The sequence below is a fragment of the Castor canadensis genome, chromosome 1 (genome assembly GCF_047511655.1).
Source record: "Castor canadensis chromosome 1, mCasCan1.hap1v2, whole genome shotgun sequence".
Lineage (NCBI taxonomy): Eukaryota > Metazoa > Chordata > Mammalia > Rodentia > Castoridae > Castor > Castor canadensis.
Window position 1 is genome coordinate 143,331,765 of NC_133386.1, and position 27,011 is coordinate 143,358,775.

General features: G+C 35.4%; 1 non-coding gene and 2 pseudogenes across 1 annotated transcript; 1 reads left to right on the forward strand and 2 right to left on the reverse strand.

The window, feature by feature from the left end:
* Nucleotides 1-5,317: 5,317 nt before the first annotated feature.
* Nucleotides 5,318-5,421, reverse strand: LOC141416325 (U6 spliceosomal RNA). The gene has a single exon (XR_012441095.1). It is a non-coding gene; the product is annotated as a U6 spliceosomal RNA (small nuclear RNA).
* A 5,774-nt stretch (nucleotides 5,422-11,195) lies between these two features.
* On the forward strand, nucleotides 11,196-12,144 carry LOC109676413 (olfactory receptor 52N2-like; annotated as a pseudogene).
* Nucleotides 12,145-25,701: 13,557 nt separating this feature from the next.
* Nucleotides 25,702-26,657, reverse strand: LOC109676159 (olfactory receptor 52N2-like; annotated as a pseudogene).
* Between the last annotated feature and the right edge of the window lie 354 nt (nucleotides 26,658-27,011).

Here is a 27,011-nt window from a genome sequence, read left to right on the forward strand (position 1 = left end):
TCTAGCCATATTTCTCTGGTTAAGAATTTGTGTACTATACTGAGTAAGTGAAGAGAATAGACACCATTGTCTTATTCCTGACGTTATGTGAAATGCTTTTAGCTTTTCATCATTTAGATCAATGTTGACTATAAGCTTATCATATATAACCTTTATTAGGTTAAGATATGTTCCTTCTGTTCATAGTTTATTCAGAGCTTTTATCATAAATGGATTTTGGATTTTGTCAAAGGCTCTTTTTGCAGTTATTGCTGTGATCATGTTATTGTTTTCTGACTCTCCTTATGTGCTGCCTTACATTTATTGACTTGTATATGTTAAACCATCCTTTCATTTCTGGAAAAAAAAATCTTGATCCTAATGTATGGTTATTTGTAATGTATTATTGAATTCATTTTGCAAGTATTTTATTAAACATTTTGCATCTATGTTTATCAAGGAAATTACTGTATAATTTTCTTTTTTAATTTTTGTATCATATTCTGTTTTGGTATTAGTAGTCACTTGATAAAATGAGTTTGGCAGCAGTTCTTCTCTTTCTACTTTATGGAATAATCTGAGAAGCATTGGTGTTAATTTTTATTTAAAGTTCTAGTAGAGGTCAGCAGTAATTCCACCCAGTTCTGGGCCTTATATTATTGTGGGACTTTTTATTATTGACTCAATCTCATTGTTTATTATAGATCTATTTAAGTTATTTATATCCTCTTGGTTCAATTTTGGTAGATTGTGTGTACCTAGAAATTGATTCATTTCCTCTAGATTTTCCAATTTATTAAATCAAATTTTTTTAAATATTCCCTAATGATCACCTGGATTTCATTGGTATTTGATGTAATATCTCCTTTTTTATCTCTAATCTTATTAATTTAGGCCTTCACCCTCTTGTTTTTAGTTAGTTTGGCTAAGGGTTTATTGATCATTTTAGTCTTTTCTTAACACCAGTTCTTTTTTTCATTTATTCTATGTTGTTCTTCTAGTCTATATTTCATTGGTATCTGCCCTGATCTTTATTATTTCTTTCTATCTACTAATTTTGAGATTGGTTTGTTCTTATTTTTCTAAGACATTGAGGTGCATCACCAGGCTACTTATTTGAGATCTCTCTGACTTTTTAATGAGTAGACACTCATAGTCATAAGCTTACATCAGCTGTATCCCATAGATTTTGATATGTTGTGATTTTATTTTCATTTAATTCTAAGATTTTTAAAATTTCCTCCCTGATTTGTTCATAGATCCACTGATCATTCAAAAGTGTACTGTTTGGGGCTAGGCTTTGGTGGCTCATGTCTGCAATCCTAGCTACTTGGGAGGCAGAGATCAGGAGGATTGTGGTTCAAAGCCAACCCAGGGAAATAGTTCACCAAGCCCTATCTTGAAAATACCAAACACAAAACAGGGCTGATTGTTGGCTTCATGTGGTACAGCACCTGCCTAGCAAACATGAGACTTTGAGCTCAAACCCCAGCCCCAATTAAAAAAAAGTGTATTGTTTGGTTTACATGCATTTGTGTGGTTTCTGTCCTTTCTCTTGCAATTCATGTCTATGTTGCTTCCATTATGATCTGATAGGATGCAGTAAGTTATATCAGTTTACTTGTATTTGTTAACACTTGCTTTATGGCCTAGAATGTGATGTATTTTTCAGAAAGTTCCATGGGCTGCTGAAAAGTTTGATGGAATATTTGGTGAATATCTTTTAAGTCCATTTGGTTTAGAGTGGAATTTAACTTTGATGTTTCTTTTTTTATTTATTTTTTGTCTGTATGATTTATCTATCATGAGAGTGGTGTATTAAAATCACCTACTATTATTGTCTCTGGAGCCATCTGCCTCTTTTATGTTCAGTAATGTTTGCCTTGTGATATTGAATATACCAAAGTTGGTGTGTATAAATTTATAATTGTTATATCTTCTTAGTGGCCCTCTTTATCACTTCTGGCTAATTTTGGCTTGAAGCCTATTTTGTCTGATTTAAGTATCGCTACTCCTGTTCCTTTTCAGTTTCCACTTGGTAGGCATATTGTTTTCCGTTCTTTAACTTTCAGCTGATGTGTGCTTTTGCCAGTGAGGTGTATCTCTTTTAAACAACAAGTTGGATCTTTGTCTTTTACTCCAATCAACAAATCTGTGTCTTTTAATTGGAGAGTTAAAGCCAATTACTTTAGAGATATTATTGAGAGGTGTTTGCTGATTATTATAATTTTGTTTGTTTGTTTTCCTGATTGATTCTATTATTATTCATTCTTTACTATTGCCCTGATACATTTTTGGAGATTGGTGGTCCATTGAATTGAGCATGACTGATTCTCTAATTCTCATGTTTGTTTTATTTGTCTCATGAAATTTATTTTTTTATGAGCTCTTGTGCTTGTGATTGTCTTTCTTCCTCCTCCGCATGAAGGATTCTTTTAATTAGCTTCTACAATGCTGGCTTATCTAGGAAGGTCTCTTTCTCCTTGAATTTAAAGGAAAACTTAGCAGGATATAGTGCTCTTGGTTGGCAGTTGTTTACCTTCAGGGCTTGAAATATGTCATTTCTTCATTTCCTGGATTTTAGAATCTCTGCTTTTAGAATTTGTAAGTTTGTATTTTTTCTCTTAAAGTTTTCAATATCTTTTCTTTGATCTATATACTTGATATTTTAACTATAATGTGATGTGCAGAATTTCTCTTCTGATCCAATCTATTTGCAATTCTATATGCATCCTATATTTGAATACCTGTATCTTTCCAAAGATTTGTGGAATTGTCTGCAATAATTTCATTGAATAGCTTTCTTATGGCCTAGTATGTGCCTTTTCCAAAGTTCTTGAAAATTATGTTAGTGCTTGTTTACTTTCTCTCTATTACTATCTCTATTGTAGCATTTCCTTGACCTTGTCTTCAGTCCCTGATATTCTTTCTTTCATATAGCCAAGTCTATTAATGAAGCTTTGCAAGATGTTTTTATTTGGTTTACTGATTTTTTTTATTTCCAACCTTTCTGTTTATTTTGTTTTTAATTCAGAATTTTCGTACCCTTGCTGAACTTCTTGTGCATGTTTCTGACTTTTTAAATCCAGGTCTTGAATTGACTTCTTTACTTCATTCATCTGTGTATTTGAATCTTTTCTGAAGTCACTGATCATTTTTAAAAGTATAATATTGGATTGTCTGACTTCTCAGCTGTTTCAGTATCTCTTCATTTGGTTATAGGTGAAGTATAAACTTTTAGGGGGGTCACATTGCCTTCATTTTTCATGTTCTTTGCATTTTTTGTTGCAATTTGCGCATCACTGGGGATGGATATTTATTTATTTATTGGAGTCTTCTTATGAATAGTCTTCTCTTTGTGTCATAGTCTCTACATCCCTGGAAGGGGAGAAAGAAGGCAAGCAGGACTAACAACCACAATAATTCAAAATAAAAACATCAGAAAGTTAAATGTAGGATACCATAATTGGAAATATCAATTACACTCCCACTAAAGTTTGAAAGGAAAAAAGCAAGAAAACATATAAGATACACGAGGAGTTTAAAAAGCATTAGATCTTGAGGTACTGATAATTAAGTACTAATGATGAAGGAGGGATGAATAAAGTAAAAAAGGAGAGAGGACACAACATAGGAAGAAGAGAAAGAGAATATGGGGTGGAGGTATAGAATGATGGTGAGAGAGAGAGAGAGAGAGAAAACAGGGTAAAGTGTGCATAGCAAAAGATAAAATGATCAAAAAAGTAAAAAGAAAGGAAGAAAAAAGGAATATAGAAATACACAAGGACAATAATCCAACAGCAACTGCCATTATAAAAGAAAATAATAAACAAGAAATATTTGACTTCAAATTATACCATGGAGCCATAGTAGTAAACACAGCATGATACTGGCACAGTCACAGGCATTAAGACCATTGGAATAGAATAGAAGATCCAGACACAAACCCATGCAGCTATACCTGAGTTTTAACAAAAAAGCCCAAAACATACGTTGGAGAAAATGTAGTCTCTTCAACAAATAGTGATGAGAAAACTGGACATCTGCAGGGAGGTTAAAAAAATGTCATCTTCCTAAGACTCAAGAACTATTGAATAAGTGGGCAAAGAGCTGAACAGATAGAATGATATATTCGATACACTGTAGCAACTTGTGTAAATGCCATAATGTGTCCCCACCCAACAAAACAATAAAAAAGGAAGAAGTACAAATGGTCAATAACGCATGAGGAGACACATGTTCAACATCCTTCGCCATAAAGGAAATGCAAATTGCAATGAGAAAATCAGATTTCACCTAATTCCAGACAGAATGGCTATTATCAGAAAACACAAAAAACAAATGCTGTCAAGGATGCAAGGAAAAACGAACACTTATACATTATTGGTGAGAATGTAAGTAAGTGCAGTCACTCTGAAAAGCAGTATGGAAGTTCCTTTAAAAACTAAAAAAATAGAATATGATTCAGCAATATCACTCCTGGGCATGTATCCAAAAGAATTTAAGTCAGGATATAAAAGAGACACTGTACACCCATGCTCATTGCAGCACTATTAACAATAGCCAAGCTGTGTAAACAGCACAGATGTTCTACAAGTAATGAAAGAATGAAGAAACTGTGGTATATCTACACAAAGGAGTACTCTTCATACATAAAGAACACAATTATGTTATTTGCAGATAAAGGAACGGAAGTAGATATCATCATGCTAAGCAAAGTAATCCAGGTTCTGAGGGGGAAAGTTCATATGTTTTCCCTTGCATGTAGAAGCTAGATCAAATAGATGAATACAAACATGATCATATAATATGATTGCAATAGTGGGACTATTTGAGGGACAAAAGAGAGAGGAAGAGGACATTGCATCTGTGTATGAAGATATCATATTGAAGTACACTATAAGCTGTTGAATAATAGCAGGGATGGGAATAGAGAAAGAGACAGTAATAGAGAAAGTTAATCTAATTAAAATACAATATATGCATGTGTAAAATACCATGCCAAAACCCCTTTGAATAATTAATCTACACTTTAAAAGATGAAGGATGGGAAGATAAACAGGTCTTATTCTAGGGTATGTAGCAGCGGGAGAAGGAGGCCGAACAGAGTGGGTGAAGAAAGATGAATATGTTTCATGTACTTTGTATACTTTTACAAAAATAGAGCAACAAAATCAGTCAATATTATTTAAGAAGGGAGGAAGGGAATGAGGAAGAATGACGGAGGGGAGGTGAATCTAATCAAGGTACATTGTAAGCACATATACAAATGTCACCCCCTGAACAATTAATATATCCTAACAAAAATATAAAATAAAATATATACTCATCGATATTTTGAAATATGGAGTACTTCAAGAATTTTCATGTCATTCTTGTACAGGGGTCATGCTAATTCCTGTGCCATTTTAATTTTAGCAGATGTGCTGTCAAAGTGAGCACTCAATGTAGTTTTGATTTACATTTCCCTCATGGTAAAAGAGGTCAAATATTTCTTCACATTTTTACTGGCTATTTGTATTTCTTTGTTGAAATGAGTTCAGTTCATTGCCCATTTAGTGATTAGATTATGTGTTATTTTGGTGTTTAATTTTCTCTTTACATATTCTAGATATGAATTCCTTATCAAATGAATAACTGGCAAAGATTTTCTCCCATTCTATAGGCAACGTCTTAACTTTGTCAGTTGTTTCTTCTGTGCAGAAGCATTTTAATTTGATGCAGTTCCATTTGTCAGTTTTTTCTCTACTTGCAGAACTATTGGAGCCCTATTTGGAAAGTCTTTTCTAAGTCTATGTCTTGAAGCATTCGCCTTATATTTTCCTCTAGTATTTTCAAAATTTCAAGTCTTACATTGTCTTTGACTCATTTTGATAAATATCTGTTGATGTTGTCCTTGATACTAACACCTTTAAAGAAAATGTTTATGATCATATTTAAACACATATTCCATTGAATACATGAGATACTTTGAGATAAACATTATCATTGTCTGACATATATTGAAACAATAACACAAACATAACACAATTCATGCAATTTTTAAATTAGATAGACGAATTCAACTTCAGGTCTATTGTCTGGCAAAAGTTATTACTCACAACAACATTGCATTGATCTTTGTTTGCTGCCGTATTGTTAAAAAACAAACAAAAAATGGTACTTAGTGGCTCATGTCTATAATCCTAGCTACTAGGGAGGCAGAGATCAGGAAGAATGTGGTTGGAGGCCAGCCCAGGAAAATAGTTAATGAGGCCCTACCTCGAAAATGCCCAACTCAAAAAAGGGCTGGTGAAGTGACTCAAGTGGTAGATTGCCTGCTTAGCAAGTGTAATGCTCTCATTTCAAGCACCCAGTGCCATCAGATAAACAAACAAAACCCCCACTAAACCTCAATGTCATTCCCAAAGGACATGGCTGTAGGAGTGTCACCTCTGTCAGGGAGTTTTGTAGAAATTTTAGATTATCTGAGAATATCAGCCAAGATCATCAGACAGAAATTCAACTAAGATGACTTACTCAAAGAAAGTAACATTAATATAAACTTCCAGCCCTTTTACACACATTTTATCCTTTTTACTTAAAACTAAAACTGTTGCCAGGTATAATGAGAAATAGTGAGGCGTTTTCTCCTTTTATCAAATGGATCTGCCATTGATTTCTAACCTTGTAAGTCTACACATACATATAATCAGGGCTTTAGTATACATCCTGGCACAAATTGTCAAACTCTTCCTGTTGATTCACATATTATAAATCATATAGATAACCAGACTTTGTTTTAATCTTTCACTTCTCAGCATTATTATGTAGCAGGTATGCAATATTATTTAAGTATAATATTTATAAGCAATGAGCTTTCTTGGCATAGTTTTTTATTCAAAACCAGACAAAAAGCATTTTTAAAAGTATATTGTCAGAGTTTCTGACCTGGGAACTTCCTAGCAGATCCTAGAACTTGGAATATTGTTTTCCATTTTCTAGACTACTATTTATGTAAACATTTCATCAACAAATGCTATTAATATTATAACTCAGCAAATTTCAAAAGGAGAGTTTTCCTCTAGTTTTTATTATAGTTTCTCTGCAATGAAGTTATACTGCTCTGTATTTCTAATAACTGAGGCCTCTGACTCTGGAGTGAGGATTAGTGGAATGCAGACTATTTTACTGTTATATGGTTTTGTAAGTGGGCCTGTTCTCTGCCAAAAACATCTAGATTATCTAGGTTTCTGCCTATTATAGCTGCCTATTCTAAAGAAAGATGAACCTGACAATAGATTCCACCTTACTGCTTGCTCCCTCCAGTAGACAGTCTGCAATTCTACAAATCCAAGAGACAATATTATAATATTCTTTCCTTCCTTACCAGAAATGTGTTCACTTTGGGGGAAATTTGGTTCAGCTTTCTATGTTTATTAAATATGATCAAGACCTACCGTATGGATTTATAACTGTAAAGAGAGAGGTAGAGCGGGGAAGGGATGGAGAAACAGTAGGTTCAAATAAATATGCAAACTGACTACATTGCTGAAAATATATTGTAATGAGCCTCTGAAATAGAATGTTCTGAGATTGTTTATTCAATAATTTTAAGGAAGCTTTGAAACCATGAATGCCATGGTGATAAAGCTTGACAAAAGTTATGAAACCAGAATTAGGGAGGCTTCAGGAGTCAGATATAATTCCATGTTTACAATTCATAGGCATCAGATACTGTTTAAATGGCCCATAAGGGAAAAGTTGTAAAAACTGGAGGGTTTATTTTCTTATGTTCAAATGTATTCTAAATACAGATCTAGTTTCCACAAAGCTAAATTTACCTCTTCTCCATCAGAGACCTATGGGACATTCACCTGTAGTGCCCCAAACTAATTTTGCTCACTTGCTCAGAAAATCCCAGTAGAAACCATTAAGTTTATTATATTGGTTTATATTTCAATATAGCATAATTATTTCTTAGTAGTACCATTCATGAATGCATATTTAAAAACACGTGGCACCAGGGTAAGTTTGGATGATTTAGAAAAATACACAAAAATATTGCATCAAAGAAAAGGGATTTGAGTTAGAGGGTTGTTGAATAAGGAAGATTTTGAATTACCTTTCTCTTTGGAATTTTGAAACCAAATGAATTTGCAAATTTTCTTGTGGAAGGAGAAGAAGGGGAAAATTCAAATGAGATTAGGCACTGGAGGAAAGAGACTCCATGTTGCTGATATGACAAGGAACAAAGAAATAATGGTGCAGGCAAGCTTATTTTTGTAACATAATAGAAAAGCTTCTCTGTTGTCCATAGATGGAGGAGTATTCCTTAGAAACAGTAAAACTCTACCAATGAAATTTGCTAGAGCAATGAATTCCAGTGATCACATAGCCCAATTTCTCAGCGCCCATATTTGTTCCCATCATGCTGCTTTCCCTTTGCTGGGATCCATCTGATGACAGCGATCTCATAATCTTCCTAGGAAATTTTAACTCCATGAATGAGCAACATCACTGGAGCCCGAATCTACTTCCCTGCTATTTTTCTGCTACATATATTCCCTTGGAGTATGTAAAATAATGTAAAAGGCAATTTTACAGGTCTACCTCATATACTTCCCAATTGTTAATAATTGCAATTTCGTTTCTTTTATAAAATCCCTGAGGTGGTTAAAAATATCTTAAATTCATGGTTGCCTTCTTTGAGGTGCATTCTTGTCTTTCAATGTTTCCTTTACCACTAGTTTTTTAAGGCACATATATACAAACAGCAAAATCAGCCGAAAGAAGGTGTTTAGAATTTATTGATCTATTGAAAATGTAACTTTATTCTTGTGCTGAAATATAGCAATGAACAAAACAGACAAATTCCTGGGCATGCAGACTTTACTTTCTAGTGAGGGACAATATGGATTGCTGTGGAAAAGCTAGAGTGGAATATGTTACATAGAGATGTGTGGGGGTCTCACGGTTGTAATTTTAAGTGGGGCAGTGGGAAAGCTTTACTTTGGTGTTGAAAATGAACAGATATCTGAAACTTGAAGGCATGTGCCACAGTCATACGTTAGGAAGAATATGGCAGGCAGTGAACATGAGAAATGGAAATGTCCTGAAGTGCATGTTTCTTGAGTGTGAGATACCTGCAGTGGACTGGCAAGATGATAGTGGACACATTCAGTGATTTAGAAATGATCTAATTGTGAATGATTTTATAAGCAAACATAAGGATATTTGTTTTAACTCTGCATGAGGTGATAGGATACAGAAGTTATTAAGTGTTGTCTAGATGTGATTTTACTTACGTGTATTTTGTACAGCAAAATTATGCTAATAGAATTTAAAATAATTAGGATAGTGTGGTATATTTTGATCATTACATTCCAGGTGAGGTTGAAAATTTCCATAAGTTATTCTACTCAGGGTTAAAACCATTTTAAACTGAAGAAAATTCTTTTAAAATAATCAATTCTAATTTTGTTCTGTTCTCTTGAAGATTTTGCTTTATCTTTTTAATAACCCAATTTATTTATATGCAAACATTTGAAGAGTTCTCCACTGAATAAGCATAATTGATAAAATATACATACATATATATACATATGAAACATACATATGTATATATATGAAACCGTGGCTGAACCCAGTGAGAGCAAGAAAGAAAAGAAATAAAAATTAGGAAAAGACTTTTTTTTTAATATTATTGCTTTATTATTCATATGTGCATACAAGGCTTGGATCATTTCTCCCCCCTGCCCCCACCCCCTCCCTTACCACCCACTCTGCCCCCTCCCTCTCCCCCCCACCCCCTCAATACCCAGCAGAAACTATTTTGCCCTTATCTCTAATTTTGTTGAAGAGAGAGTATAAACAATAATAGGAAGGAACAAGGGTTTTTGCTGGTTGAGATAAGGATAGCTATACAGGGAGTTGACTCACATTAGTTTCCTGTGCATGTGTGTTACCTTCTAGGTTAATTCTTTTTGATCTAACCTTTTCTCTAGTTCCTGGTCCCCTGGAAAAGACTTGTTATATGAGACATTAAAATATTGTAGAATATGGTATAAAGTAAGTTTTGAAATTGCAATAAAATATATGTCCACTGAAAATAGATAATCAGGTTGATAATCTAAAATAAGCACTCACTTAAGAAAGATTTTTTAACAATTGAATGTCAGGAATAATTTTGTTTACAAAAAATTATGCTAGAGGCTTATGATTTTAATCAGGAAACTTTCAAGATAGATCTTGATCTCAGTGTAGACAAGAATGATGGAAAGTTAACTCTTCTCAGAATTTAAACTAATTAATTAATAAGGATTCCTTTCAACTGAATATAACAATCTAAAGTTATTTGGGGGATCAAACAATATACCAAAAGAAGAGAGAAAAATTGTTATTGTGTGTATTATATAGACTGATATTGAGACAAAATTTAAATATACTTACATATATAAGCATTACATAAAATCCATACATTCATCATATTGTCCATTTCGATTCAAAGACAACTAACAAGAAGTATGACAATTAATTACAGGGTAACAATGTCATTGATTAAATGTGAATATCGCAAAACTTCTTTACATTTACCAGCAACACGGTTAGAGGTAAAGTGCAAAAATGCACATGGTGATGCTTTTGAGTTATAATTTACCATTTAATTTTTGCATTGCCACATGCAAATACATGTTCATGTGTCTGTCTTAAAATATTCTGATTTGGAAAATTCAGATTCACCAGATTTACACCCGCATGCAACCAAGCTCCAGAAGAGATTTGCCAAATAGGTAGGTGCTCATATAACTTAATGGCCTATAACCCAGTGGACTCATCTGGAAGGACTGCTTGTAGGAAGGGAACTTAGGCATGGAGTTAAAAGAATTAACCTTATTTCCAAAGAGATCATAATTTGGAAATTGATTGATGAGTCAAAAATCCAGTGTTAGTGATTGTCCTGGGATTATGATGTATAAACTGAGTTCACAGCATTAAACCAAGCCAGGCTACTGCTTACCCTATGTGTACAGTGTCTTGATTTAGTGACAGTCTTAGGAGCACTTAGTAGGGTCAAACAAACTAGTCTGGGTACAAAAATGCATTTTCTTCCACATCTATTTATATCATAAAAATACTTTTCACCTTTTAGCATTGGAAGTAACACTATCACTACACTTTGTTGTACAGGACATTTTTATTGGGCCAGAGAATAACTTGTTTTCTAATTTACCACCATGCATGAAGCAAATGGCTCCAATCTGACACCAAAGTACTTTGTGCTCAATGGGATTCCTGGACTGGAAGCTGCATATGTCTGGATCTCCCTGCCATTCTGCTTCATGTACATAGCTGCTGTGTGAGGGAACTGTGAGTTTATCTATCTCATCAGCCATGAGGAGGCACTGCATGACCCATGTGCTACCTCCTAGACATGCTGTCCATCACAGATACTACTGCATGCAATACAATTGTGCCCAGCATGCTATGCATCTTTTGGCTCAGTCTCAAGGAGATTGACTTTAATGCATGCCTTGTGCAGATGTTTTTCATCCACATGATGGCAGGCATGGAGTCTGGCGTGCTCATGCTCATGGCTCTGGACCGCTACCTGGCCATCTGCTACCCTCTACGCTATTCCACCATCCTCATCAACACTGTAATTACCAAGGTTGGCCTGGCCACCTCCATTCGAAATGTGTTGATTGAAATTCCATCTACTTTGCTGATCAAGCATCTTCCTTACTGCAGGGGCAACCTCATTCACCACACCTATTGTGAGCATATGTCTGTGGCCAAATTATCCTGTGGAAATATCAAGATCAATGCTCTCTAAGGTCTCACAGCTGCCATATTGGTTGGGGGATTTGACATATTCTGTATCTCTATGTCTTATACCATGATTATCCGTGCTGTCATAAATCTGTCAACTACAGATGCTTGCCACAAAGCCTTCAGTACATGTACATCACACATATGTGCTATTGTCATAACCTATGTTCCAGCTTTTTCAATTTCTTCACTCACCGATTTGGGAGACACACCATCTCTCACCATGTCCACATTTTTATGGCCAACCTCTACTTGTTGCTTCCTCCCACCTTGAATCCAATTATCTATGGAGGGAAGACCAAACGGATCCCTGAAGGGGTGATCAGTTGTTTCTTAGGCAGAAAGATACTTTGAGTATGGACTAAATTCATGATACAGAATTTTGCATGTAGATTCTAGATCAAGAAAATGATTGAGGGAAGAGGAAATGCAAAATTCAAACTATGAGCTCAGAGAAACTCCTAATGAGTATTCCGGTATAAAATTCATGAATGGTGACTCCACAAACTCCAATTTAGTAGGAAAAAAGCCATAATCAGCAGTAAACAAATATACTTTTCAAATATTATCTTTAATTATACCTCATGGAATGCAAAACAGAATGGAAAGGTAAGGATATTCAACCTCAAGTAAATTGTTTCTGATGAATATACTATGTCTATGTTCTGTATAGGAAAGAGTAGACTGTCAGATGACATACAGAGACTCCAGAATGCTGGGAAAGCACATGGGTGATGTGTCAATATTACGTGAAGTAGGTCACATTCCCAGAATGTTTGTGCTGAATTCCAAAAGTGCTGTCATCATTTTTATTCCATATTTATGTGAAACTTGTGTAACTTTAGGAAAAAGTTTTTGCCTGCTTATTGTTGTTGTAATACTGCTGCCTCAGAAATTATCTGGTTTCTTATCAATGTACCAGTGTGTATACAAATGAAGCTGGCGTGAACATGGCTGCCAAAGATCATCACAATCTGGGACGTTCTCCTTCTGTTTTTTAATTTTTATTTTATTCATATGTGCATACATTGTTTGGGTTATTTCTCCCCCCTTCCCCCAGCCCCCTCCCTGACCCCCCTCCTCCCACCCTTACCCCTCCTTATCCTCGCTACCAGGCAGAAACTATGCTGCTCTTATCTCTAATTTTGTTGAAGACAGAGTATAAGCAATAATAGAAAGGACAAAGAGTTTTTGCTAGTTGAGATAAGAATAGCTATACAGGGAGTTGACTCGCATTGATTTCCTGTGCGTCTGTGTTACCTTCTAAGTTAATTCTTCTTGAACTAACCTTTTCTCTAGTTCCTGGTGCCCTTCTCCTATTGGCCTCAGTTGCTTTAAAGTATCTACTTTAGTTTCTCTGCGTTAAGGGCAACAAATGCTATCTAGATTTTTGGGTGTCTTACCTATCCACATAACTTCCTCGTGTGTTCTCGTTTTATCATGTGATACAAGTTCAATGCCCTTGGTGTGTTTGCCTTTGATCTAATGTCTGCATATGAGGGAGAACATACGATTTTTGGTCTTTTGGGTCAGGCTAACCTCACTCAGAATGATGTTCTCCAATTCCGTCCATTTACCAGCGAATGATAACATTTTGTTCTTCTTCATGGCTGCATAAAATTCCATTGTGTATAAATACCACATTTTCTTAATGTATTTGTCAGTAGTAGGGCATCTTGGTTGTTTCCATAACTAGGCTATTGTGAATAGTGCAGCAATAAACATGGGTGTGCAGGTGCCTCTGGAGTAACCTGTGTCACATTCTTTTGGGTATATTCCCAAGAGTGGTATTGCTGGATCATATGGTAGATCAGTGTTTAGCTTTTTAAGTAGCCTCTAAATTTTTTTCCAGAGTGGTTGTACTAGTTTACATTCCCACCAACAGTGTAAGAGGGTTCCTTTTTCCCCACATCCTGGCCAACACCAGTTGTTAGTGGTGTTGCTAATGATGGCTATTCTAACAGGGGTGAGGTGGAATCTTAGTGTGGTTTTAATTTGCATTTCCTTTAGTGCTAGGGATGGTGAGAACTTCTTTTGAGAAAGTTCTGTTTAGTTCACTCGCCCATTTCTTTATTGGTTCATTAGTTTGGGGAGAATTTAGTTTTTTAAGTTCCCTATATATTCTGGTTATCAGTCCTTTGTCTGATGTGTAGCTGACAAATATATTCTCCCACTCTGTGAGTGTTCTCTTCAGTTTAGAGACAATTTCTTTTGTTGAATTGAAGCTTTTTAGTTTTATGAAGTCCCATTTATCTATGCTATCTCTTAGTTGCTGAGCTGCTGGGATTCCATTGAGAAAGTTCTTGCCTATACCTATTAATTCCAGAATACTTCCTACTCTTTCCTGTACCAACTTTAGGGTTTGGGGTCTGATATTAAGGTCCTTGATCCATTTTGAATTAATACTGGTATAGGGTGATAAACATAGATCTAGTTTCTAGTTTTTGCAGACTGCTAACCAGTTTTCCCAGCAGATTTTGTTGAAGAAGCTGTCTTTTCTTTAGGGTCAAACTTTAGGGTTTGGGGTCTGATATTAAGGTCCTTGATCCATTTTGAGTTAATACTGGTATAGGGTGATAAACATAGATCTAGTTTCTAGTTTTTGCAGACTGCTAACCAGTTTTCCCAGCAGATTTTGTTGAAGAAGCTGTCTTTTCTCCATCTCATATTTTTAGCGCCTTTTTCAAAGACAAGTTGGTTATAGTTGTGTGGTTTCATATCTGGGTCCTCTATTCTGTTCCACTGGTCTTCATGTCTGTTTTTGTGCCAGTACCATGCTGTTTTTATTGTTATTGCTTTGTAATATAGCTTGAAGAGGGGTATCGTGATACCTTCAGCATTGTTCTTTTTACGGAGTATTGCCTTGGCTATTCCTGGTTTCTTGTGCTTCCATATAAATTTAACAGTAGATTTTTCAATTGCTTTGATGAATGTCATTGGGATTTTGAGGGAAATTGAATTAAACATGTAGTTTACTTTTGGGAGTATAGACATTTGTACTGTGTTGATTCTACCAATCCATGAGCATGGGAGATCTCTCCACTTTCTATAGTCTTCCTCAATCTTTTTCTTCAGAAGTTTATAGTTTTCCTTGTAGAGGTCATTTACATCTTTTGTTAGGTTTACACCTAGGTATTTGGTTTTTTTTAGGCTACTCTAAATGGAATTGTTTTAATATATTCTTTCTCAGTTTGTTCATTATCAGTGTATAGAAATGCTAATGATTTTTCTATGTTGATTTTATATCCTTGCTATAGCTGTTGATGGTGTCTAGGTGTTTTTGAGTAGTTTTTTGGGTCTTTCAGGTATAGGATCTTGTCATCTGCAAATAGGGATATTTTGACAGTTTCTTTACCTGTTTGTATTCCTTTTATTCCTTCTACTTGCCTAATAGCTCTGGCTAAGAATTCCAGTACTATGTTGAATAGGAGTGGAGATAGTGGGCATCCTTGTCTAGTTCCTGATTTTAGAGGGAATGGTTTCAGTTTTTCTCTGTTAAGTATAATGCTGGCTGTAGGTTTGTCATATATATCTTTTATGATGTTGAGGTAGTTTCCTTCTATTCCTAGTTTTCTTAGCGCTTTTATCATGAAATGGAGTTGGATCTTATCAAAGGCTTTTTCTGCATCTATTGAGATGATCAAGTGGTTTTTGTCTTTGCTTCCATTAATGTGGTTTATTACATTCATTGATTTTCGTATGTTGAACCACCCCTGCATTCCTGGGATAAAGCCTACATGGTCATGGTGAATGATCTTTTTGATGTGTTGTTGAATTCGGTTTGCCATTATTTTATTGAGGATTTTTGCATCAATGTTCATTAAGGAGATTGGCCTATAGTTCTCCTTTTTGGAGGTGTCTTTGCCTGGTTTTGGGATAAGTGTAATACTGGCTTCATAAAATGTGTTTGGCAGTTTTCCTTCCCTTTCTATTTCATGGAACAGTTTAAGGAGGGTTGGTATCAGTTCTTCTTTAAAGGTCTGATAGAATTCAGCAGAGAATCCATCAGGTCCTGGACTTTTCTTTTTGGGGAGACTCTTGATTGCTGCTTCAATTTCATTTTGTGTAATAGATCTATTCAGGTGATTAATATCCTCTTGGTTCAGTTTTGGATGATCATATGTATCTAGAAATCAGTCCATTTCTTTACGATTTTTGAATTCATTTGAATATAGGTTCTCAAAGTAGTCTCTGATGATTTCCTGGACTTCCATGGTGTTTGTTGTTATCTCCCCTTTTGCATTCCTGATTCTACTAATTTGGGTTTTTTTCCTCTCCTCATTTTAGACAGGTTTGCCAGGGGCCTGTTGATCTTGTTTATTTTTTCAAAGAACCAACTTTTTGTTTCATTAATTCTTTGTATAGTTTTTTTGGTTTCTATTTCATTGATTTCAGCTCTTATTTTTATTATTTCTCTCCTTCTATTTGTTTTGGGATTTGCTTGTTCTTATTTTTCTAGGAGTTTGAGATGTATTATGAGGTCATTGATTTGAGATCTGTCAGTCTTTTTAATATATGAACTCATGGCTATAAACTTTCCTCTTAGGACTGCCTTTGCTGTTCCCATAGGTTCTGGTAGGTTGTGTTTTCATTTTCATTGACTTCCAGGAAATTTTTAACTTTTAACTTCCTCTTTTATTTCATCAATGATCCATTGATCATTAAGCAACGAGTTATTCAGTTTCCAACTTTTTGCATGTTTTTTGTCTTTACTTTTGTTGTTGAGTTCTGATTTTATTGCATTGTGATCACATAGAATTCATGGTTTAATTTCTATTTTCTTATATGTGCTGAGGCTTGCTTTGTGTCCTAGGATATGATATATTTGGAGAAGGTTCCATGAGTTGCGGAGAAGAATGTATATTGTGTAGAAGTTGGATGAAATGTTCTGTAGACATCAACTAGGTCCAGTTGATCTATGGTATATTTTAGATCTAGGATTCCTTTATTGATTTTTTATTTGGATGACCTATCTATTGATGATAATGGGGTGTTAAAGTCTCCCACAACCAGTGTGTTGGAGTTAGTGTATGCTTTTAGGTCCTTCAGGTTATGTTTGATGAAATTGGGTGCATTTTCAATGGGTTCATATGGGTTGATAATTGTTTTTTTCCTTTTGGTCTATTTCCACTTTTATTAGTATGGAATGCCCTTCTTTATCTCGTTTGATCAATGTAAGTTTGAAGTCTACTTTGTCAGAGATAGGTATTGCTACTCCTGCCTGTTTTTGGCAGCCATTGGCTTGGTAAATCTTCTTCTAGCCTTTCACCTAAGCCTGTGCTTATTTCTGTTGGTGAGATGGGTCTCCTATAAGCAACAAATTGTTGGATCTTCCTTTTTAATTCATTTCATCAAACAGTACCTTTCGATGGGGGAATTAAGTCCATTAACATTAAGCATTAGTACTGATAAGTATGTGGTGATTCCTGTCATTTAGTTGTCTTAATTGTTTGAGGATTTGATTGTGTTTAGCTTAATCGATGTTACGCTCTACTTTCTTGCTTTTTTTTTTCCTGTAGTTTGGTGCTACCTGCCCTTTCATGGTTATGTTGGGTTTCACTTTCTGTGTGCAGAATTCCTTGAAGAATCTTTTGTAGTGGTGGCTTTGTGGTCACATATTGTTTTAGTTTCTGCTTTTCATAGAAGCCTTTTATTGCTCCATCTATTTTGAATGATAGTTTTGCTGGGTAAAGTATCCTAGGGTTGAAGTTATTTTCTTTTAGTGCCCAGAAGATCTCACCCCAAGCTCTTCCTGCTTTTAATATTTCTGTTGAGAAGTCTGCTGTGATTTTAATGTGTTTACCTTTGTATGTTATTTGTTTTTTCTCTCTTACATCCTTCAATATTCTTTATCGAGTCACTGTATTTGTTGTTTTCATGATAATATGCTGTGGGGTAGTTCTATTTTGATCTGATCTGTTTGGTGCTCTGGAGGCCTCTTGCATCTGTATGGGCATAGATTTTTCTAGATTTGGGAAATTTTCTGTAATTATTTTGTTGAGTATATTACACATTCCCTTTACTTGCTCCTCTTCTCCTTCTTCAATGCCTATGATTCTCAGGTTTGGTCTTTGGTTTTTCCTTTAATTGCTATTTCATCTTCTAGTTCTGAGATTCTGTCTTCTGCTTGTTCTATTCTGCTGGTTTGGCCTTCCATTTTGTTTTGCATTTCTGTTTCATTCTTTTTTCTGAGGTTTTCCATATCCTGAGTCACTTCCTATTTGATGTTGTCTACTTTTGTCCTGAATTCATTTATCTCTTTATTAATCATGTTCTTTGTTTCACTTTGGTGTTTATACAGTGCTTATTTGGTTTCTTTTATTTCTTCTTGTGCTTTGTCAAATTCTCTATTTTTGTTGTCTTGGAATTTTTTGAGTGCCTCCTGTACATTTTGGTTGACCATATCCAGTATCATCTCTATAAAATTCTCATTGATTACTTGGAAGATTTCATCTTTCAGATTATTCTTGTGGGCTTCATTGGGTTCTTTGGCATAGTTTATCTTCGTTTTGTTGGAGTCTGGATCTGAGTATCTGTTTTCTTCATTTCCCTCTTGTTCCTATACTAATTTTTTGCTGTGGGGAAACTGATTTCCCTGTTTTTTCTGTCTTCCCATCATTGCCCTTGGTATTGTTACTGTCCCTGTACTGTGTGCAATTTAGTATTTTCTAGCTTGTAATAATAACAATGGTGAGTTTTAGAATGGAAGGGTGAGAGGAGAGGGAAAGCAAAGAAGATAAAGCAAAAGGAAAAAACAAATAAACAAACAAGTAAAAAAACAAAACAAAGAAAAACAAAATGTGTTAAAGATGTAAACTGAGAGAAATAGTGTATTAATCAACAGTAAGCTAAACAGGCGTTAGAGAGACAGAGAGGGAAAAAAAATAATATAAAAATAAAAAAAAATCTCCAAGGTCAAATGCAATAATGTTTCAGTCTTAATAATTTTTGTGTTAGTCCCTCAGCCTCTAATCCTGGAGATGGTGTCTCAGAAGTAGTTCTTTCGTTGTCTCATCAAAAGGAAAAAAAACTGAAAAAGAAAAAAAGAAAAAACCCAAAACACAACAAAGTGTCCCAAGTTCAAATGCAATACAGTTTCAGTATGTTTTTCAGCATGCAGGTGTAGTTTGGTTTTGTCTCATCAAAGGAAGAGGAAAAAAAAAAGAGTCTGGAGACAGCTTTGTGAATGTCTATCCGAGGCTGTGGCTCACCTGCCCACTGTTGTCAGCCAGCTGTTGCTGCAGGTTTTATTGATTGCAGATCTCAGGAGTGAGCTTAACACTCACCTAGCCCCTCAGGCTTTGTTTACTTTGAGTTCTCCTGGGCGCAACCACCACAGTTACAAGCTTTTCCCTTTCCAAGCACACTGGGGGATGTGGTGCTACACCTGCATTCTCTGGCTGGCATGTTTATTTACAGTTCATGTAGGAAGTGACACTTCCCCCCTCTCCTGTGGAGTTTTCCTCCCACCACCACTTTTACAAGCTTTCCCATTCCTAGATGCTGGGCGTGTGCCACTGCTCCTGCCTTCTCTGGCCAGCTTAATTATTTACAGTTCCGTGAAGGATTGCCCCTCCTCCTGTCTTCAGTGCTCAGGCCACGTGTCTTTTTTATTGTTATTGTTTATTATTCAGTTTGGTTTTTTCCCTGGATGGGGGTCTGTCTGTCCAGGGGGCTATGCTGATCTGGCCCAGGGTTGTCTTTGGGAGTACTGCATGCCACTTAGTTCACTTGGTGGTCTGCTTCTCCCAAGCAGGTTAGACACTGGAGTCTGGTGGCATGAGAGCCCTCATGGTTTCTCCGTTTAATGTGGAGTGGAGATGTTATGTGCTGGTTGGGGGGTGTGGGTGTTGGAGTTTTACCTGGTGGTTTTTCCTGCAAGGTGTTCTCCAGAGTCTCTCCAAGAGTTTACTTTAGGAAGCATGCTTTCTGCTTTCTTCCTCTAGTCACCATCTTCAGTTCCTTCTGGGAAGTTCTCCTTGAATTAATGCCAAGTAGGAATTTGAAGATAAAATGGATACTTCTTGAAAACTGCTAGAGAAAATTTTCAATAAAAGGATGTAAGATTGAAGAAAATCTATACCCCATACTAGCAAGGATGCCTGCACCTGTCTGCTCTACCTGACTTCAGTGTAGAGTGCAAACTTGTAATCAGGGTCAATGGAAAGGAGTGTGTCATTCAAATTTTCAGAAATAACACAGAAAAAAGAAATGGGAGTGAAATTATAAAGGTGGTTTTCACAACTAGTAAGACAATGAAAAGTTAGAAAGAGTAGGAAATTAAAGAAAGAAAGAAATAGTAGGTTTTCAGGAAATGGATTTATAAACAGATAGGTAGAGGTAATCATATTGATGAAAATTATGTTCTTATCTGCTAATATGAGAGAGATATTTTAATATCATTATCATAGGGTCAGATAGCTATGAGATATATTAATCACACCATGTGTTTTTTAAATGTAATTTTTACATTTGAATGCAAAACTCACAATGAGTGAAATCATGTGGTACTTGGCTTTCCAGGCTTATTTCACTGCAGTAAACATGAGAGTGAAGATTTTTTAACATAATAATTTCATTTCCACTGGATCCTTATCTTATAGTGTGATTACTAGATCCTATGATTGTACTATTTTTAACTCTTTGAGAAACACCCATACTATTTTCCATAGTAACTGTACTGGTTTACATTATTATCTTCAGATTTCAAGGGTTGCCTTTTCTCCACATCCTTTCCAGGCATCATTATCTTCAGATTTTTGATAATTGCCATTCTTATGAGAGTTAGGTGATGTCTCATTGTGTTTTGATTTGCATTTTTCTGGTGATTAGCATTAAGAATGATGAGCATTCTGAATTTGCCTTTTGCTCATTTGCCTGTCTTCTTTTCCTCTTGGAATTTATGGTCATTTTTAGTGGGTTGTTTGCTCTTTTGTTCTTTGCTATTAAGTGTTTGGAATTATTTTACATATTGTGGAAATTAATAAATACCTTGTTAGGTGTATACTTTGCAAACATATGTCTCTGTTTTCAGGTTGTTCCTGTACTCTATTGTGTATTTCTTTTTTAGTGAACAAGTGTTTTTTTTAGTTTGATATAATCCCAGTTTTCTCTTTTTATTTTTGTTTCCTGTGCTTTTGGGGTATTATCCAAAAATTACTTGCCCATTCCAATGTCCAGAAGCATTTCCCATATGTTTTCTCCTAGTTTTTTCATAATCTTAGGTCTTACGTTGAAGTTTCTAATCCATTTTGAGTTGATTTATGTCACTGGTGAAAGATAGTAGTTTAATTTCATTCTTCTGCAATAAATAAATATATATATATAAATAAACATTTTAGAGTTTTCATTATAGAGGTCTTTCATTTCTTTGGTTTTATTTCTAAATATTGCAAATAGATTGCTTTTGTGATTTTTATTTCAGATAATCGGTAATTGGGTTATAGAAACTATACTTACTTTGTATATTGATCCTGTAATTTTGCTGAATTCATTTATTAATGATCACATTTTTTAGGTGGAGCATTCATGTTTTCCTACTATAAGCTCATGTCATCTGTGAACAGTGATGACTGTATTTTCTGTGACTAGTGCTTCTACCACCATGCTGAATAAACATGATGAAAGCAGACATCCTTGTCTGCCTCTCCACTGCTTTTTAAAAAGTTTTTATTGGTTTCATTATGCTATTTTCATATATGTGTGTATATCTATAATGTACTTCTGTCATATGCACCCCCAATGCTCTCTTTTTTTTGCCCTTATCCCTCTCTCCCCCTGGCTCATTCCCCCAAAATGGTCCCCTTTTTATAATCATGCCATCTTTTTCAGGTCTAGATTCTGCATATGAGTGAAAACGCAATATCTGTCTTTCAGAGTGTGGCTTATTTTGCTTAACATGATTATTGCCAGCTCCATCCATTTTCCTGCAAATAGAATAATTTCATTCTCTATTGTTGAATAGACTCCATTTTGCATATGTAACACATTTTCTTTATCCATTTATCAGTAGTTAGGCACCTAGGTTGACTCCATAGTTTAGCTATTGTGAATAGTACTGTGGTAAACATGGATGTGGTGTCTGTATTGTATACTGACTTACATTCCTTTGAATATATGCCCAAGAGTGGTACAGCAGGATCATATATTACTCATATTTTGAATTTTTTGAGGAACCTCTATACTGATTTCCATAAGGGCTTCACAAATTTATAGGCCCACCAACAATGTATAAAGCATCCTTTTACCAATAGAGGCAATTCTCTTGAAGAAATACAAGAAACAAAATTATAGAAAAAGACTACCATCACTCTTTTACCCACCATAGGAAAAACTATTTTTTTCTCAGAAATGCTGTTTTTAGATTTCACAGACAGTAAAACTGAATACTTCTCTTTATTTTACTCCTCAATTGGTTATGTTGTTTGAAATGTGTTTTTATCCAAAATGAAAATGGAGCATTTAAGGCAGCATGAAAACAGCCTTATACTAGGATATATTGTGCCTTTTCAAAAGTTAGGAGATAACTCTATCTGATGATTCTCTCATACATCCTCTTTCTTAGACATATTTTTTTACCCACTCTTTAAAAATAAGAATGTAAGTCCAATTCAGGAAACTGCTTACCCTGCAAGTTTACTGGAGTTCCTTAAGGGAAGCTTAAGCATAAATAAACATTTCTAGGTGCAGAGACAGGTCTCTACATCTGCCCTGAAAGCAGTCAGAAAGTGCACAGCAGAGGTATAGGCTCATTTTTTTTGCCTTGCACCATTGAGATGGGCCTGTGGCATACTCACACTCAAGGCTGTCCAGGTCCCTGAAGCTATGGGAGACAGCTGTGACCTACGAACCATCAGTCTTGGTGACCAAGGGATTTTCTTCATAAGCACTACCCCAACACTTGGCAGCACAATAGAGCAATTCTCCATTTGCCACAGATAGGATAATGCACTCATTAAGGAACTTTGCCTTAGAATTAAGTACCAGTCTGGAAATAGCTGAATGTTTCCCAACCCCAGAATTGCCTGCATATACAGATCTAGAATCCCCAGTATTAGGCAGTGGACTTCTATTCAGACGAGCATCACCCACAATTTGGACCATAAGTCTACCTCAAATAGTAAGCAGCCAATAGTACTTCATTTCAACCTAACAGACAAAATAAAACTTTAGAAACCAAACATATGTTTGCAGTATGACAAACTGTCTGGATAATTTTACACAGCTACTTTAAGGAAAACTTGTAGCCCAAGAAAGCACAGAGATATGCTTCAATACTCTTAACAGAGAAACTTAACACATAGTCAGATGCAATTTTTAAAAATCAACCAGAAATCTTTTTGCTGAAAACTTCCCTAATTCAAATAAAAAGCATGGTAGAAAGCATCAGTATTAGCATGGATCTAACAGAACACAGAATTAGTAGGCTCAAAAACATTTTATTTGGAAATACACAGAGGAGAAAAAAAGTGAACAGTGATGAAAAAAGTTTGTGATAACCTTGAAAGAGGGGTAAAAGTGTGTATATTTTGCTTTTTGTGGTTCTATAGGTTCTTGGGACTGCTAATTCAGCCGAAAACATATTCCAATAGATAATAACAGAAAATGTCCCAAGCCTAGAGATGATACCATATCCAGATTCAGGAAGGATGAAGGTCATCAGATTTATCAAAGCTAACACTTCCCCAAGGTATGTTATGACCAAACACAAAAAGGTAAACTCTAAAGAGGAAAAAAGGAAGAAAATAATATATGAGCATGTTCCAATTTCCCCAACATCAGACTTCTCAAGAAAAAACTTATAGGCCAAGAATCTGACAAAGATTTTCACAGAAAATCCAGGAGAAAAACTGCTAACCAAGAATAGTATACTCAGAAAAGCTATCCTTTAGAAATTTAGAAGAGACACATACTTTCAGACAACAGAAACTGAGAAAATATATCTAAACCAGTCATTTTCATCAAGAAATGCTAAAGGGAGCTCACCAAACTGAAAAAAATAGATGCTAATGTGTGAGATGAAATCATGGGAAGATAGAATACTCACCTGTAAGAGCAACTCTACAGACAAGTTCAGAAGGATCTAGTATTGTAAACATGGTGTATCAGCAATTCATATTTTTAAGATGAAGATGGGTGTGGTTGTGTGCATTTCTAATCCCAGCTCCATGGGAGGAATTACTGTCTGAGGCTGGCCCCAGGCAAAAATGCAATACTTAGGAAAGTAGAGAAGAGAAGGGGACAAGGATAGTTTAATCCATGGGTATTAACATGCAGTTTGACAGGAGTAAGAAGTTCTGGTGTTCTGTTGCATACTAGGACAGCTATAGATAGCAATTTTTTGCTGTGAATCTTAAAAAGCCAGAAGATTTTTAGTGGCTTCACCATAGGGAAGTAGGGAAATATCACATGGTTACCACATTAAAATCTACATTTTTATGGGTGTATATATCTGTTAAAAGCAAATTTAGCCATAATAAATTATTTTTAAACTTAAAGTACTAATAAACTAAAAAAAATTAAAATTTAGCTTGTGTTATTTAATTAAAGTTATATATGTGTGGGGATGAATGAGTGGAATTTTAGTTAAACAAAATGTTAAGTGAAGATGAAATATGGCCCTGGATTCTCATTTTGGAAGAAAAAATAATAAAATTCAACATTTTTATTCTGGTAATAACAGAAGTATCTTTTCAGCATGGCATTATGTATCTAAATCAGAAAAAGAACACTGCTGATTTTAACTTTTACAAAGACAAGTTCTGACAAGGATGCATAGTAAAGCGAATGTTGTACACTGTTGATGGTAATATAAATTGTCTATTATAGAACACAAAGTGTGGAGTTTCCCCTAAAAAGTAAAAATAAAACTACCATTTAACCCAGCAATTGTATTACTAAATATATATCCAAAGCAAATGAAATCAAATCTCAAAGAAGTATGTATCTATCCATATTCTTAGCACTGTTTGGAATAGTCAAGAGGTAGAAGTACAAGAATAGTCAAGACAGATGAATAGATAAAGAAAATGTGGTATGCGCAAAAGAATATCATTTAGGCTTTAAAAAGAAGGAGATCTTGTTTTTTGTTATGGCATTCATAAAACTAGAGGACATTATGCTTAGTGAAATAAGCCAGACACTAAAAGTGCAACACTGTATCATCTCTTAAATGCAGAACCTAAAAAATATACAAAGTACAGTAAATAGATAAAATGAGAGCCATAAAATATTTACAGTATAACCACATTTGTAGAAAGAACATGAGTCACATTTAGATTTTTAATTCACTTTACGTAGTAAATGAATACACGCTAATAAATGAATACAATATTAACTATACTGGTAACTTAATTTTTTTCCTGCTTCATCAGTAGCATAATTACACTTTTGAGATCCAATTTTCCATGGAAGTCCCAAACTGATGACACAGCAAAAAGAGATTGCTTAGACATTCTTGGATGACTTATAAAGTATTTTTTTAAAAGAAACAATTCAAATTAGGAGGTTTCAAAAAACATATAACTCTAGCATGGTTTGAAATATGTTGGAAAACACTGCAACACTGGGCCCACATTTTTCCATGAAGAGGAAATTACCAGTTCACACAATGCACAGACTGACACAAGGCCTACATTCCTCATTTTATTGACTTTCTGTTCTCACTAGAGAGATGAGTTTATAAACATTGTGAAAGACATAAACTCTGTAAGGATTGGAATGTTACCTTGTTAATTCTCACTTTCTGCTTTGGCAGATCTTTCCTTACAAGAAGCATTTCATAACCTATAATTGCAAAGATTTCAGAAAAACTACACATCTGATGACTTAACTACCATTTCAGTCATATTTCATGAATTCTGTCTCTACTGTCTTCCACCAACCATTTGCTGGTTTTATAATTCATCCATCTTAGTTAATGCCAGACATGTCTCCAAGTAAAAACTTGATTACACCTTCCCGAATCTGCTTGGTCTTGACTCCATAAACAATTGGGTTCATGGTAGGAGGCAGTAGCAGATAAAGGTTGGCCACAATGATATGTATGTGGTGGGGAATATTCTTTCCTCTAAAACTATGAGTGAAAAAAGTGAAAAAAGCAGGTAGATACGTGATCACAAGAGCACAGATGTGAGAGGTGCAGGTGCTGAAGGCTTTGTGACGAGCATCTGATGAAGACAGACTCACTACAGTCTTCAAGATCATAGTGTAAGACACAGAGATACAGCAGATGTCAAATACTCCAATCAAGAGAGCAACCATCAAGCCATAGATGGCATTGACCTTGACATCCCCACAGGATACCTTGGCCACAGACATGTGGTCACAGTAGGTGTGGGGGCTGATGTTTCCCCGACAATAAGGCAGGCGCTTGGTGAGGAAAGTGAATGGGGTGATGAAAACCACACTCCTCAAGAAGGTGGCAAGACCAGCCCTGGCAATCACAGGGTTGGTGAGGATGGTGGGGTAGCGTAAGGGGTAGCAGATGGCCACATAGAGGTCCAGGGCCATAAGCATGAGCACGCCAGACTCCGTTGCTGTGAAGGTGTGCACAAAGAACATCTGTGCCAGGCAGGCATTAAAGTCAATCTCCTTGCGGTTGAACCAGAATATGCACAGCATGTTGGGTACAGTGGTGGTGCACAGGTGACATCAGTGAAGGAGAGCAGGGCCAGGAAGTAGTACATGGGCCTGTGCAGAGCCTCCTCATGGATGATAAGGTGGATGAGCCCACAGTTCCCCACAGCAGCAATGATGTACATGAAGAAGAAGGGGAGGGAGATCCAGATGTGTGCAGCTTCCAGCGCAGGGACGCCATTCAAGATAAAGAATCCTGGGGTCAGGCTGGAGCTGTTGGCTCCATACATGATAAGTGACAAGGAGAGAACATGCCATACTCTTTAACAGTGGCAGTTTCCTAAATCAAATTAATCAATGGTAAGTATAGGGCTTGGACACAAAATGCAGACAAACAATAAATTAAAAGGTGATTTCTATAAGATCTTTGAAATACAAGTGATTAATTTTCTTTGAGTTATTCTGTCAGGCTTCATTTGACCTCCATTTCCTAGAGTACATAAATTGACTACTTTGTCTATCTATAAGGAATTAATAATTTTACCATGCTCAAAATGCTGACAAGCATTTTATAAAGTATGCTAAAATTGTATACTATGCATAGTGAATATTTAATAATTATAAGCAATAATCACTCTTTTTCT